A 15,261-nucleotide genomic window follows, 5' to 3' on the forward strand; every position below is an offset into this window, starting at 1 on the left:
TCCACCGAAAGAGAAGACCCTGCAGGCCAACGGGTCAAAACATCGCGCAAAAGACGCTCGGGACGAAATCACACAGAGCAGGATCGACAAAGCAAGGCGACGACGCGCCATCAGAGAAGAACTTGATACTGATTCTTCGGACGAGACCCAGGAGAACGACGGCGAGCTTAGAGGAGTCGATTGTTTGAGCTACAAAATTTGGGAGGCGATGCCACCCAAGAAGTTCAAACCTACACCTACCGACGCCGCCAAATATGATGGGCAGCAGGAACCGAGGTCCTGGATAGAGGACTATCTGCAGACAGTAATTCTGCAAAAAGGGAATCAGATAGCAGCAATGCAATGCCTGCAGCTTTACCTAAAGGACTCAACACGAGCTTGGCTCAGAGGGCTGCCGAAGGGTTCCATCAAGTCATGGGATGACCTAGTAGAAGCCTTTGTCGCTAACTTTCAAGCAACCTACAAAAGGCCCGTCGGGATCGAGGAGTTACGGCACTGTCAGCAAAAGCAGAAAGAATCGATGCGCGCATATATCGGGAAGTTCACCAAACTCCTGAATGCTGCGGAAGACGTATCCGTCGACAGAGCAATCGACGCTTTTAGTGATGGCATCCGACGTGAAAGCTATATAGAAGAACTTGGGCGCAAGAAGCCGAAAACCATAACCAAGTTAATGGAAATCGCCAACAGCTGGGCCGATGGTGAAGACAACGTCCGAAAGCCACGACAAATACAGTTGACGATGAAGAGGATGACCAGCCGAAAAATGATTCGGGTGGCCGAAGGGATCGGAACAAGAGAAGGAAGAACCGCAGTTACGATGACAATAACTTGGTGGCCGCAGGTTACTCTGATCGGCAGGATGATCGGTACGACAACAGGCGAGACGATCGGCAGGACGGTAATCGGAACGACTCTGGGAACCGTGGCAACTATAAGCCACGACCTCAGAGAACCCCCAAATTGCCTTACGCTGAACAGATCAACGCCCCTTGCTACCTACATTCTTATACCGATTCTAAGGATGGAAAAGTAAAATCTAGCCACCTGCTCAGGGATTGTCGGCAGTTCCTCGATATGCATGAACTCATCCAAAGAGCAGGCCGAAACAGCTACCACCAGCACCACCGCCACCCCGTCACAAAGATCAAGTACAGCAAGCTCAACCTCATCAACCCAATGAGGCATTTCCACCGCCACGTGGGCAAATGAATATGATCCACAGGACAGGTGTTTCAAGGAGAGAGATGAAGAAGCTCACCCGAGAAATCAACCTGGCAGAAAACGTCATGGCTAACATTCCTGAATATGTCGAATGGTCGTCTCAGGAAATCACGTTCAGTCGAATGGACCACCCGATGACTATACCAAAGCCAGGGCACGCCGCCCTAGTGGTCGAAGCACAGATAGGAGGGTTCAAGATGAGCAAAGTCTTCATGGATGGAGGAAGTGGACTCAACCTGATATTCCTCGACACAATTCAAAGTATGGGGATCACCATGAGAATGTTGGAAGACTCAAATACCCGCTTCCATGGGATACTCCCTACTTCACCAGCGTACTCTCTTGGCAAAGCATACCTGAACGTCGTTTTCGGCAAACCTGACAACTTCAGGAAGGAGAAGATCGAGTTTGAAGTCGTGAATTGGGAATCGCAGTATCACGCCATACTCGGGAGACCAGCTTATGCCAAGTTCATGGCTGTACCGCACTATGCATACCTCAAGCTGAAGATGCCAGGGAACAATGGGACAAACATCACAGTCTACGGAAGCTTCTCGCGCTCGGACAATTGTGATCGTGACTTCCAAAGGATTGCTGCAAAGTTTGGGCCACGGCAAGGGACTGTCGACCCCCCGCCAAAATTGACGATACAAGAAATCAAGGAGGAAAAACTCGACAGGGAGATCAAGAAGAAGCCAACTCCTGAAGCACCAGCAGCAAAAGCATCGGCGGAAAAAGTTTCGGCAGTGGCCAAAGCAGAAGAGATAGGAGGCGGCAAGATGCTAACAATCACTGCCCAAGCACCTGACGAAATCAATAGCGCTGCAGCAACCATCAGCATGGCAAAGAAATCGGAAGATGCCTCTGAAGAAGAGAAGAACCCCTTCCTTGATAAAACTCTTCCTTAGTTTTTAAATTTTTCCTTTACTTTACACAGGGCCTCTTGTTTTTCGCCCTCTAGTTTCGTATTTACCTTATCAATAAGCACTTAAGTTTCGATTCTTCTTAAAGTATTGCAGTAATCTAAAGCATCTATGACCGTGCTACCGCCAAGTAACGGCATAACTTAACGCGCGGCGGAAGATAGCGCCCAGGGCAAAAGCCTCTACGAGCACTGCAAAGAAGAATAAGGACATTAATCCTCCCCTCTGCTTCAGATGCCTCTACGAGTGCCGTACAAAGTAAGAGTTTGGAAAACTTACACACAACCCACGCTCGATATTTCACTTATGGAAATATCAGAGAGCAACGGGCTCATCGGCAGAAACATTACACCCGAAAAATTCGGGAATAACTGTCAAAATTTACAAACGGTTGAAAGCAAAGTTGCGCATACAACAGGTTTAGCAAAACCTGCAACACGAGCTGATCACTCATAATGATTTGCTAACCAACTAGTACACATACATCCAACGGGCAATTAAGCTTCGCTCCTTTGAATATTTGCCAACGGCATGGTAAAAGTACATATTCATGTATTAATCAGATAAAAAGTTTTGGCTCAAAAATCCGAACACTCGGATGGACTAGCCAATACAATTTACAAAAGTAATTTTACACCTTTACATCACCCTTGCGGAGTTTCCCTTTCCTCAGGTACCTTTGACATCTCCTCAAGCCTGTCGACAATTATATGGGCAGGTGCTAAAACCTTCGGGTACAGCTCCTCGAAATCACCAGTTGCATTGGCGATAGATAACAAGCAAGCTGAAGGATAACAAGCAAGCACAAGGGCAAGCGTGCACTTGGCCCCTGCAAAGACTTGAGATCTTACTAGCTCCCGAACCTTCTTGGCATTTCCAAACTCAGACATCAAAGTCAAGAGAGTAGGAGGAACTGCATTCAAAGGAAACATCGTCTTCCAAACTACCCTCATAGCCTTGTAGCACTTGTCGAAGAACTGGTGGACCTGTTGCACTCGATCCTGAAATTTGACGACAGCCGAGGCCCTCGAGTGTTCCCGCCAGAAAATCTCTTCGGATGAGGAAAGCTGAGTCAAAGCATGCACTCTCTCGTATATCTGCTTGTTCTCTTCCGCATGGTTCAAAGCTATGACTGTCAAAAGAATTAGTAAAGACTCAGACAAGAAGTTGCTAGCAAACAGGCAAAGGGATCAGGAAACTTACAGTTTAAACTTTCGGTGGCCTTATGCAGCTCGCTAAGAACGTATCGCTCCACGTCGGCTGCAATCTCGCTCTTTTTATTTATGATGGCAGCCAAGGCATAAGTGCTGCATAAGTCCTTTTCCATCTGCGTGACCCGGTCCTTCATGCGCTGGATCCGGTCGCTTTCAGGAAGGGCACCCGACGAGTCGTCTGCAAACGAGGGTACTGGGAAGACCTGCAGAAAATACTGATTATAAAGGGGTGATGGATATGGTACAGCCGAACATCCAAAATAACTCCCATCGGGAGAAGTGCAAGAAAGTAATATCATAACAAAAGTGTGCTAACAACACTGCTAGCACGGAGTTTATTACAAAGCATGAGTTTTGCGGCAGAGCAATGTTTCGCATCAGCTCAAGGCACAAGTTTGTTACAAGAATCAAGGGAGCTGAGTTTGAGTCGATAAACTGGGGCCAGTCGACGACTTCCTTGATGAAACTAGTTCAAGGAGCTGACGGGCACAAGTAAGAGCAGACGCCTTAAAGGTGCTCAAATCAACAGGCTGCCCGTCTTGCTCTTTTGGAAGCCCCTTAGTCATTTCCTCGATGTCACCCTTAAAGCCGTAACCCATCATAAGTTGGAAGGCAAGGACAGCACCAAAAGTGCGCGATGTACGCTTGAATACCTCGATGACCTCCTTGGTGTCAACCGCGAAGGTATCGATCAGCTGTCCCAGGGTCTTCTCTTGCTTGATCTTGGGGAAGATCATCGAGTGCATCCGCGCCAGGGCACCCTTCCCCTTCACAAGAAGCTCTTGTGTAAGCTGGTGAGAAGCAAGAATCGATGATACAGCATTCGCTGGGGAGTTATTTGGAACTCTCTCCAGGGCATCGACCGGGATGTTTGCTGCCTCTGCAGTGGAAAGGAAGGGAAAAATTCAGTCATTAACAAAAAGTTTGAATCCATAAGTACGTCATTCGATAGAAGTATGTTAGAAATTACCAAGCAAGGCCAAAGAAGATTGACGAAGGACTTCATCCTTTTCGGCTGCTCGAGCCTCAGCCACCAGCCTGGATGCTTTCTCCTCCTCCAGCTTCTCTTTCAGTCTGGCCAGTTCCTCCTTCAGAGAATCAATCTCTTGGCGAGCCGCGGCAGCTATCTTGACTGCGCCATCCAGTTTCGAGGAAGAAGATTCGACTTCCTCTTGCAGCCGAACTTTGTCAGCCTCTAGGGAAGTGAATCGGGAGGCGAAAACCTCCAGAGAAGAAATAACGCCTCGCAGGTCCTTAAGAGAGAAAGAAAAACAATTAACCAAGGCACGCTCCAAGAAATTTGTATTGCGATCAGAAGAGGACTTACAGAAAAAGGAGCCGCAGTACCAGTAGTTGGAGAAATATCCTTCCCTTTGGAAAGGGAAGAAGCAGTCGATGCTTGAGCCATGGGGGCAACCTTGGGAGCCGAAGCTTCGGAAGCCACCACGACCGGCGAGACAGCATCAGATTTGGCCTTTTTAGGCGGAGGCTCGATAAAGCCCTCGTCACTACAAAGGAGAATGGTCGACTATGATTATAAAAAGGGTGTGAAAAGTAAAGAAGGCAAAGCATAACTTTCAGAAAAAAGAACTACTTACATGTCGAAGAGATCATCTTCATCGGCAAAGCCGCCGGTTGATCTCTTCGCAGGAGAAGCCCTGGCCCCTTCCGCAGCTGCATCAATAGAAGTATCACGATCAGTGTCGATGTTACGCACTGATCCATCTGCGACACAAGTGTTATCGGCTGAGGAGGGAAAGTCAGCTGGGGCAACTTTAAGATCCATCGGACCATTATATTCATCCTTTAGACCTGTTTGCTCGGTGGTGTGAAAATCTACGGGGATTGAGGAGCCTCTCCCCTCAGAAGTATCATCCGGTGAATCACGTGTATTTTCAGAAGCCATGGGGATCTGGCGAAGAAAAATGATAAGTAAGAACAAAGGTAATTATGTCGGCTAAGCAAGAAGGCATAATAGAGATGTGAAGAAAGGAAAATACCCCTGATGGTGGATGGTCAACGTCAAGGGGAGCATAAGAAGAGATCAGCGGAATCGAATCTTCCTGGTTGAAGGAAGTAAGGCGACGGACTTCATCAAGCAACTCTTTCTCTGATAGATCGGCAGCATTAATCCTGGTCTCATCCTTTGGACCTGAGTACAACCACATCGGGTGAACTCTGGCCATGACTGGCTGGATTCGGCGCTTCAGGAATACTGCTGCCACCTCCGTACCAATCATAGTTTGGCCGTCAGCCTCTTTGATTCGAAGGAATTTGGCAAACAATTCTTCGGCTGAGGCCCTTTCGTCGGCTGAGAGAATTTTCTTCCAAGAGTCCTTGGGCTTGGCTTCAGAAACATCGGCATAGCGGGGGAGTCGACACTCGGGTGACAAGGAATCCTTGACGTAAAACCATTTCAGCCTCCATCCTTGCACGGACTCTCTCATTGGTAAATTAAAGTAATTGACTTCTGAGCGAGCAACAAAACCTACTCCTCCGGTGACAAAGTACCCATTACTACTGCTGTATCTCTTCACATAGAAGATCTTCTTCCACAGCCCGAAATGAGGTTCAATACCCAAAAATGCCTCGCAAAGGGTGATGAACACAGCAACATGGAGGATAGAGTTGGGGGTAAGTTGCCATAATTGGATTTCGTACGTCCGCAAGAGATGGAGGAGGAATCCATGAGTGGGGAGCGAAAGGCCTCGGTGAAGGAAAGATAAGAACATCACAGAAAATCCAGCAGGAGGATCAGGCCGAGAAATCGCACCTGGAAGGATCACATCTCCCGCGTCGGAGGATATCAATCCTAAGCTTCGGGACCTCTTCTCGTCACGCTTGGTGACAGTTGAAGCTACCCAGTCCCCAGGTTTGACCATAGAGCTTGATGGCGCTGGCGGCACCGGAACTGGGGGAGGGGCGTTCGGAGCGCTCCCCTTCGGAAGAGAAGAGGAGGACTTGGCGGCGGCACCTCCGCTGGTGGAGCTAGCGGCGGCGGTAGGATTCCTCTTCTTCACCATCGTGGGATCTGAGGAAGATTGGGAAAGCTATGGTGGCGGCACGGCAATGGCGAAAGAAGGAAGAAGGGGGAGAATGAGGAGATACTGCGGGAACCGTGGAGAAAATTGGGAATTTTTTGCCCTTTGGAGATTTTGAGGAGAAGTTAAGAGTTAAGTAAGCACGTGACGCTTGAGGAAGGGGAGGAACTGACGGCCCGCTACGCCCACGATTGCGCGAAAATCGAGGAGCCACCTCGATCGTTACGTGTATAGTGGTCAAGCCCTAAAAAAACTGATTGCACAGAGCTAGTTCTAGCCCGTCATGTCAGGACCCGTCAAATCAGCCCGCAACAGTTTGATGTCTACGGGTGCTTCTATTCTTGTAGACAGTGTTGGGCCTCCAAGAGCAGAGGTTTGTAGAACAGCAGCAAGTTTCCTTTAAGTGGATCACCCAAGGTTTATCGATCTCAGGGAGGAAGAGGTCAAAGATATCCCTCTCATGCAACCCTGCAACCACAAAGCAAGAAGTCTCTTGTGTCCCCAACACACCTAATAGGTGCACTAGTTCGACGAAGAGATAGTGAAATACAGGTGGTATGAATAAGTATGAGCAGTAGTAACAGCGCCAGAAAAGTGCTTGCTGGCGTGTAGTTGGTGGTGGTGATATAGCAGGCAGTAGTAAAACAGTAAAACAGTAAACAAGCAGCGATAGCAGTATTTAGGAACAAGGCCTAGGGATTAGACTTTCACTAGTGGACACTCTCAACTTTGATCACATAACAGAATAAATAGATAGATACCTAGACTCTACACTCTTTTGTTGGATGATGAACACCACTAATTGCGTAGGATTACACGAACCCTCAATGCCGGAGTTAACAAGCTCCACAATATTCAATGTTCATATTTAAATAACCTTAGAGTGCATGAAAGATCAACACGACTAAACCAAGTACTAACGTAGCATGCACACTGTCTCCTTCACGCTACGAAAGGAGGCATAGATCACATCAATACCATCATAGCAATAGTTAACTTCATAATCTACAAGAGATCACAATCATAGCCTACGCCAAGTACTAACACGGATGCACACACTGTCACCATTACACCGTGCAGGAGGAATAAACTACTTTAATAACATCACTAGAGTATCACATAGATAAATTGTGATACAAAACACATTGCAATCATAAAGAGATATAAATAAGCACTTCACTATGCCATTCATAACTGTGAATAAGTATTCTGTGAAATATAGCCTAAGAGACCCACACGGTGCACACACTGTCACTTTTACACACGTGGGACAAGGAGTCTCCGGAGATCACATAAGTAAAATTCACTTGACTAGCATAACGACATCTAGATTACAAGCATCATCATATGAATCTCAATCATGTAAGGCAGCTCATGAGATTATTGTATTGAAGTACATAGGAGAGAGATGAACCACATAGCTACCGGTACAGCCCCGAGACTCGATGGAGAACTACTCCCTCCTCATGGGAGACAGCAGCGGTCATGAAGATGGCGGTGGTGTCGATGGAGGAGCCTTCCGGGGGCACTTCCCCGTCCCGGCGGCGTGCCGGAACAGAGAGTCCTGTCCCCCAGATCTTGGCTTCGCGATGGCGGTGGCTCTGGATGGTTTCTCGTACCGTGGCTTTTCCGTATCGAAGTTTTAGGTCGAGGACCCTTAAATAGGTGAAGAGGCGGCGTCAGAAGGTCAACGGGGCGACGACACCATAGGGGGGCGCGGGCCACCCCCAGGCCGCGCCGGCCTATGGTCTGGTGGGCCTGTGGCCCCCCACTGACGACTCTCGGGTGTTCTGGATGCTTCCGGGGATTCTAAGGTGCTGGGCGTTGATTTCGTCCAATTCCGAGAATATTTCCTTACTAGGATTTCTGAAACCAAATACAGCAGAAAACAGCAACTGGCCTTTCGGCATCTCGTCAATAGGTTAGTTCCGGAAAACGCATGAATATGACATAAAGTGTGCATAAAACATGTAGATATCATCAATAATGTGGCATGGAACATAAGAAATTATCGATACGTTGGAGACGTATCAGCATCCCCAAGCTTAGTTTCTGCTCGTCCCGAGCAGGTAAACGATAACAAAGATAATTTCTGGAGTGACATGCCATCATAACCTTGATCATACTATTGTAAACACATGTAATGAATGCAGCAATCAAAGACAATGGTAAATGACATGAGTAAACAAATGAATCATAAAGCAAAGACTTTTCATGAATAGTACTTTCAATACAAGCATCAATAAGTCTTGCATAGAGTTAACTCATAAAGCAATATTTTCATAGTAAAGATATTGAAGCAACACAATGGAAGATTAAGTTTCAGCGGTTGCTTTCAACTTGTAACATGTATATCTCATGGATAATTGTCAATGCAAAGCAATATAACAAATGCAATAAGCAAGTATGTAAGAATCAATGCACAGTTCACACAAGTGTTTGCTTCTTGAGGTGGAGAGAAATAGGTGAACTGACTCAACATAAAAGTAAAAGAAAGGCCCTTCGCAGAGGGGAGCATTGATTGCTATATTTGTGCTAGAGCTTTTATTTTTAACACATAAAGAGAGCATAAAAATAAAGTTTTGAGAGGTGTATGTTGTTGTCAACGAATGGTAGCGGGTACTCTAACCCCCTTGCCAGACAAACCTTCAAAGAGCGGCTCCCATTTTATTTTATTTTTGGGTGGCACTCCTTCCAACCTTTCTTTCACAAACCATGGCTAACCGAATCCTCGGGTGCCTGCCAACAATCTCATACCATGAAGGAGTGCCTTTTTATTTTAGTTTTATTATGATGACACTCCTCCCAACCTTTGCTTACACAAGCCATGGCTAACCGAATCCTTCGGGTGCCGTCCAACAATCACATACCATGGAGGAGTGTCTATTTAGGTTAATTAATTTGGGACTGGGAATCCCATTGCCAGCTCTTTTTGCAAAATTATTGGATAAGCGGATGAAGCCACTAGTCCATTGGTGAAAGTTGCCCAACAAGATTGAAAGATAAACACCACATACTTCCTCATGAGCTATAAAACATTGACACAAATTGAGAAGCATTTTGAATTGTTTAAAGGTAGCACTCAAGCAATTTACTTTGGAATGGCGGAGAAATACCATGTAGTAGGTAGGTATGGTGGACACAAATGGCATAGTGGTTGGCTCAAGGATTTTGGATGCATGAGAAGTATTCCCTCTCGATACAAGGCTTAGGCTAGCAAGGTTATTTGAAACAAACACAAGGATGAACCGGTGCAGCAAAACTCACATAAAAGACATATTGTAAACATTATAAGACTCTACACCGTCTTCCTTGTTGTTCAAACTCAATACTAGAAATTATCTAGACCTTAGAGAGACCAATTATGCAAACCAAATTTTAGCAAGCTCTATGTATTTCTTCATTAATAGGTGCAAAGTATATGATGCAAGAGCTTAAACATGAGCACAACAATTACCAAGTATCACATTACCCAAGACATTTTAGCAATTACTACATGTATCATTTTCCGTTTCCAACCATATAACAATTAACGAAGCAGTTTCAACCTTCGCCATGAAAATTAAAGGCTAAGAACACATGTGTTCATACGAACCAGCGGAGCATGTCTCTCTCCCACACAAGCATTTATTCAAACAAAAACAAAAACAAAAGCACACAGACGCTCCAAGTAAAGTACATAAGATGTGACCGAATAAAAATATAGTTTCAAGAGAAGGAACCTGATAATTTATCGATGAAGAAGGGGATGCCTTGGGCACCCCCAAGCTTAGATGCTTGAGCCTTCTTGATATATGCAGGGATGAACCACTGGGGCATCCCCAAGCTTAGACTTTTCACTCTTCTTGATCGTAGTATATCATCCTCCTCTCTTGACCCTTGAAAACTTCCTCCACACCAAACTCAAAACAACTCATTAGAGGGTTAGTGCATAATCAAAAACTCACATGTTCAGAGGTGACACAATCATTCTTAACACTTCTGGACATTGCCTAAAGCTACTGGAAGTCAATGGAACAAAGAAATCCATCCCACATAGCAAAAGAAGCAATGCAAAATAAAAGGCAGAATCTGTCAAAACAGAACAGTCCGTAAAGACGAATTTTATTGAGGCACCAGACTTGCTCAAATGAAAATGATCAAATTGAATGAAAGTTTCGTACATATCTGAGGATCACTCACGTAAATTGGCATAATTTTCTGAGTTACCTACAGAGAATTTTACCAAGATTCGTGACAGCAAAGAAATCTGTTTCTGCGCAGTAATCCAAATCTAGTATGAACCTTACTATCAACGACTTTACTTGGCACAACAAAACAAAAAACTAAGATAAGGAGAGGTTGCTACAGTAGTAACAACTTCCAAGGCACAAATATAAAATATAGTTACTGTAGCAAAATAACACATGGGTTATCTCCCAAGAAGTTCTTTCTTTATAGCCGTTAAGATGGGCTCAACAGTTTTAATGACGCACTCGCAAGAAATAGTATTTGAAGCAAAAGAGAGCATCAAGAAGCAAATTCAAAACACATTTAAGCCTAACATGCTTCCTATGCATAGGAATCTTGTAAATAAACAAGTTCATGAAGAGCAAAGTAACAAGCATAGGAAGATAGAACAAGTGTAGCTTCAAAAATTTCAGCACATAGAGAGGTGTTTTAGTAACATGAAAATTTCTACAACCATATTTTCCTCTCTCATAATAATTTTCAGTAGTTTCATGAGCAAACTCAACAATATAACTATCACATAAAGCATTCTTATCATGAGTCTCATGCATAAAATTATTACTCTCCACATAAGCATAATCAATTTTATTAGTTGTAGTGGGAGCAAATTCAACAAAGTAGCTATCATTATTATTCTCATCATCAAATATAGGAGGCATATTGTATTCATAATCAAATTTACTCTCCATAGTAGGTGGTACCAAAAGGCTACTATCATTATAATCATCATAAATATGAGGTAAAGTATCATCAAAGTAAATTTCCTCCTCAATGCTTGGGGGACTAAAAAGATCATGCTCATCAAAACCAGCTTCCCCAAGCTTAGAATTTTCCATAGCATTAGCAACAATAGTGTTCAAAGCATTCATATTAATAACATTCCCATTAGCATGCATATAAAGTTCCATGGGTTTTTTAATTCTCTCTTCAAACACATCATGTCCTAATTCAAGATAAAGTTCATAAAGATCTCTCATATTTTTGTTGTTTTCCATTATGCCTAACTAGTGTAAACAAGAAACAAAAAGATGCAATTGCAGGATCTAAAGGAAATAGCTTCGAGCACAAACACAATGGCGCCAGAAAAGTACTTTACCTGGAACCGGAGTATGAGTGCCTTTTACCTTTCCTCCCCGGCAACGGCGCCAGAAAAGTGCTTGATGTCTACGGGTGCTTCTATTCTTGTAGACAGTGTTGGGCCTCCAAGAGCAGAGGTTTGTAGAACAGCAGCAAGTTTCCCTTAAGTGGATCACCCAAGGTTTATCGATCTCAGGGAGGAAGAGGTCAAAGATATCCCTCTCATGCAACCCTGCAACCACAAAGCAAGAAGTCTCTTGTGTCCCCAACACACCTAATAGGTGCACTAGTTCGGCGAAGAGATAGTGAAATACAGGTGGTATGAATAAGTATGAGCAGTAGTAACGGCGCCAGAAAAGTGCTTGCTGGCGTGTAGTTGGTGGTGGTGATATAGCAGGCAGTAGTAAAACAGTAAAACAGTAAACAAGCAGCGATAGCAGTATTTAGGAACAAGGCCTAGGGATTAGACTTTCACTAGTGGACACTCTCAACTTTGATCACATAACAGAATAAATAGATAGATACCTAGACTCTACACTCTTTTGTTGGATGATGAACACCACTAATTGCGTAGGATTACACGAACCCTCAATGCCGGAGTTAACAAGCTCCACAATATTCAATGTTCATATTTAAATAACCTTAGAGTGCATGAAAGATCAACACGACTAAACCAAGTACTAACGTAGCATGCACACTGTCTCCTTCACGCTACGAAAGGAGGCATAGATCACATCAATACCATCATAGCAATAGTTAACTTCATAATCTACAAGAGATCACAATCATAGCCTACGCCAAGTACTAACACGGATGCACACACTGTCACCATTACACCGTGCAGGAGGAATAAACTACTTTAATAACATCACTAGAGTAGCACATAGATAAATTGTGATACAAAACACATTGCAATCATAAAGAGATATAAATAAGCACTTCACTATGCCATTCATAACTGTGAATAAGTATTCTGTGAAATATAGCCTAAGAGACCCACACGGTGCACACACTGTCACCTTTACACACGTGGGACAAGGAGTCTCCGGAGATCACATAAGTAAAATTCACTTGACTAGCATAACGACATCTAGATTACAAGCATCATCATATGAATCTCAATCATGTAAGGCAGCTCATGAGATTATTGTATTGAAGTACATAGGAGAGAGATGAACCACATAGCTACCGGTACAGCCCCGAGCCTCGATGGAGAACTACTCCCTCCTCATGGGAGACAGCAGCGGTGATGAAGATGGCGGTGGTGTCGATGGAGGAGCCTTCCGGGGGCACTTCCCCGTCCCGGCGGCGTGCCGGAACAGAGAGTCCTGTCCCCCAGATCTTGGCTTCGCGATGGCGGCGGCTCTGGATGGTTTCTCGTACCGTGGCTTTTCCGTATCGAAGTTTTAGGTCGAGGACCCTTAAATAGGCGAAGAGGCGGCGTCAGAAGGTCAACGGGGCGACGACACCATAGGGGGGCGCGGGCCACCCCCAGGCCGCGCCGGCCTATGGTCTGGTGGGCCTGTGGCCCCCCTCTGACGACTCTCGGGTGTTTTGGATGCTTCCGGGGATTCTAAGGTGCTGGGCGTTGATTTCGTCCAATTCCGAGAATATTTCCTTACTAGGATTTCTGAAACCAAAAACAGCAGAAAACAGCAACTGGCCTTTCGGCATCTCGTCAATAGGTTAGTTCCGGAAAACGCATGAATATGACATAAAGTGTGCATAAAACATGTAGATATCATCAATAATGTGGCATGGAACATAAGAAATTATCGATACGTCGGAGACGTATCACAGTTACACGTCAACAATGACGTCATAAATTGGAAGCATTCGAAGGAAACATAAAAAGTCATCGGATGAAGGACTTGAGTCCACGCACGGATTGCAAGAATCCGAACCTGGACTCGGGGGCTACTCCCATCGGGAGCGCTGACGCGCACTCGATAAAAGAAGACTCGACAGAATAAGCAGTCGAAGGAATAAGGTTTGAGTCTCTATCCAGACTCGACGTTTACTCCCATCGGGAGGACGCGGTGCACACCCGTTGAAAGTTTTTTGCACTCCAGGATCATGCCCGGGGACTTGATTCTGTGTAGGGTAACGTTGTTTTGCCATCGGCAGTTACCAAAACAAAAGTTGGGCACGTTGCTCATTATCCTTTGCGTAAAGAAAATGTATCGGATGACCCATGAAGACCTGCGAGAAAACTCGGCAGAGGAAAGTATTCGAGTAGTACAACTTGAGTCTACGCACGGATTGCAAGCATCCGTACCTAGACTCGGGGGCTACTCCCATCGGGAGCGCTGACGCGCACCCGATAAAAAGAAGATGAAGCAGAATCAAGATGAACAAGAACAATGAAGGAGAAGAATATCATGAGAAGACATGCATTAGTCTCTACCCGAATTAACTTCGGCTAGACACTCGGGGGCTACTGACGTGGGCACTACCCTTCGAGTAACCGACGTTGCCCTATCCTGTATTGACTAATTGGAGGCCCATGAAGACACCCGAAGGCTAGATGGGCCACCTGGACAGCGCACCGGAGGAAACCTTGGCGGGCAAGACAAGGAAGCAGTCAGCAAGGAAAGATTAGATCTAAAAAGTACTGTAAACCTAGTCGTACTCGGTTAGGACCCTTGAGACCCGGCCTCCTATATAAAGGCCAGGAGAGGGGCTGCCGAGGGATAGGAACAATCATAGCAATCTTAGCCCGGAAAAGCTTATAGCTAGGTAACCCTAGCAATAGCAATCTCGACTAGATCTCAGCCGAAGTATTCGGCACCCCATTGTAACCCATTGTCATCATAATCAAAGAACAGACAGGCAGGACGTAAGGGTTTTACCTCATCGAGGGCCCCGAACCTGGGTAAATCGCTCTCCCCGCTTGTCTGTGAACCGATGTCTCGTGTCAGCCTACAGGATTCCATCAACCCTAAGCCCCTATCGGAGGGCATTGGCGAGGAGTACCCTCGACATGTGGTGTACATGTACTCTCTACCTAGAGCACATGCTCCCCTTATACATGCATACGTGCCAAGCTAGAGTATGGAAGCCATGATCTAAGGAGAAGGGCGATGCCCTGGGAAGGACATCGACGAATGCTTGGGAATAGGCACAACAACATGCTGGCAGGGGAACATCATCGGCGACCTATGATGTAACACGACTAAGGCTTAGGTTGAAACACGATGGCGGTCTGTGTAGTGGCACGACGGCGAGCAAGGATGCAGCTATTTGGCTCGAGGCGCTGCCTATCCGTGAGGCACCTGAAAGCAAGCAAGTAGAGAATTAATTGGTAAACTCCATCCGTTTCAAAATAAGTGTCACAACTTTATTTAGATACGAATGTATCTAGATAGATTTTAGTGTGTATATACATCTGTATCAAGAAAAAATCATGACACTTATTTTGAAACGGAGGGTTATGATTTGAATGCATGTACACATGGATTGTACAATTCAATCGTTGAACTAGGAGAACTCATCTAGGAGAAGAGCAGACGAGAGTAGCATAAATCTAGAAAACTGACATAGCCGTGCACA

Source organism: Lolium perenne, chromosome 1 (genome assembly GCF_019359855.2).
Source record: "Lolium perenne isolate Kyuss_39 chromosome 1, Kyuss_2.0, whole genome shotgun sequence".
In the NCBI taxonomy this organism is placed as follows: Eukaryota; Viridiplantae; Streptophyta; class Magnoliopsida; order Poales; family Poaceae; genus Lolium; species Lolium perenne.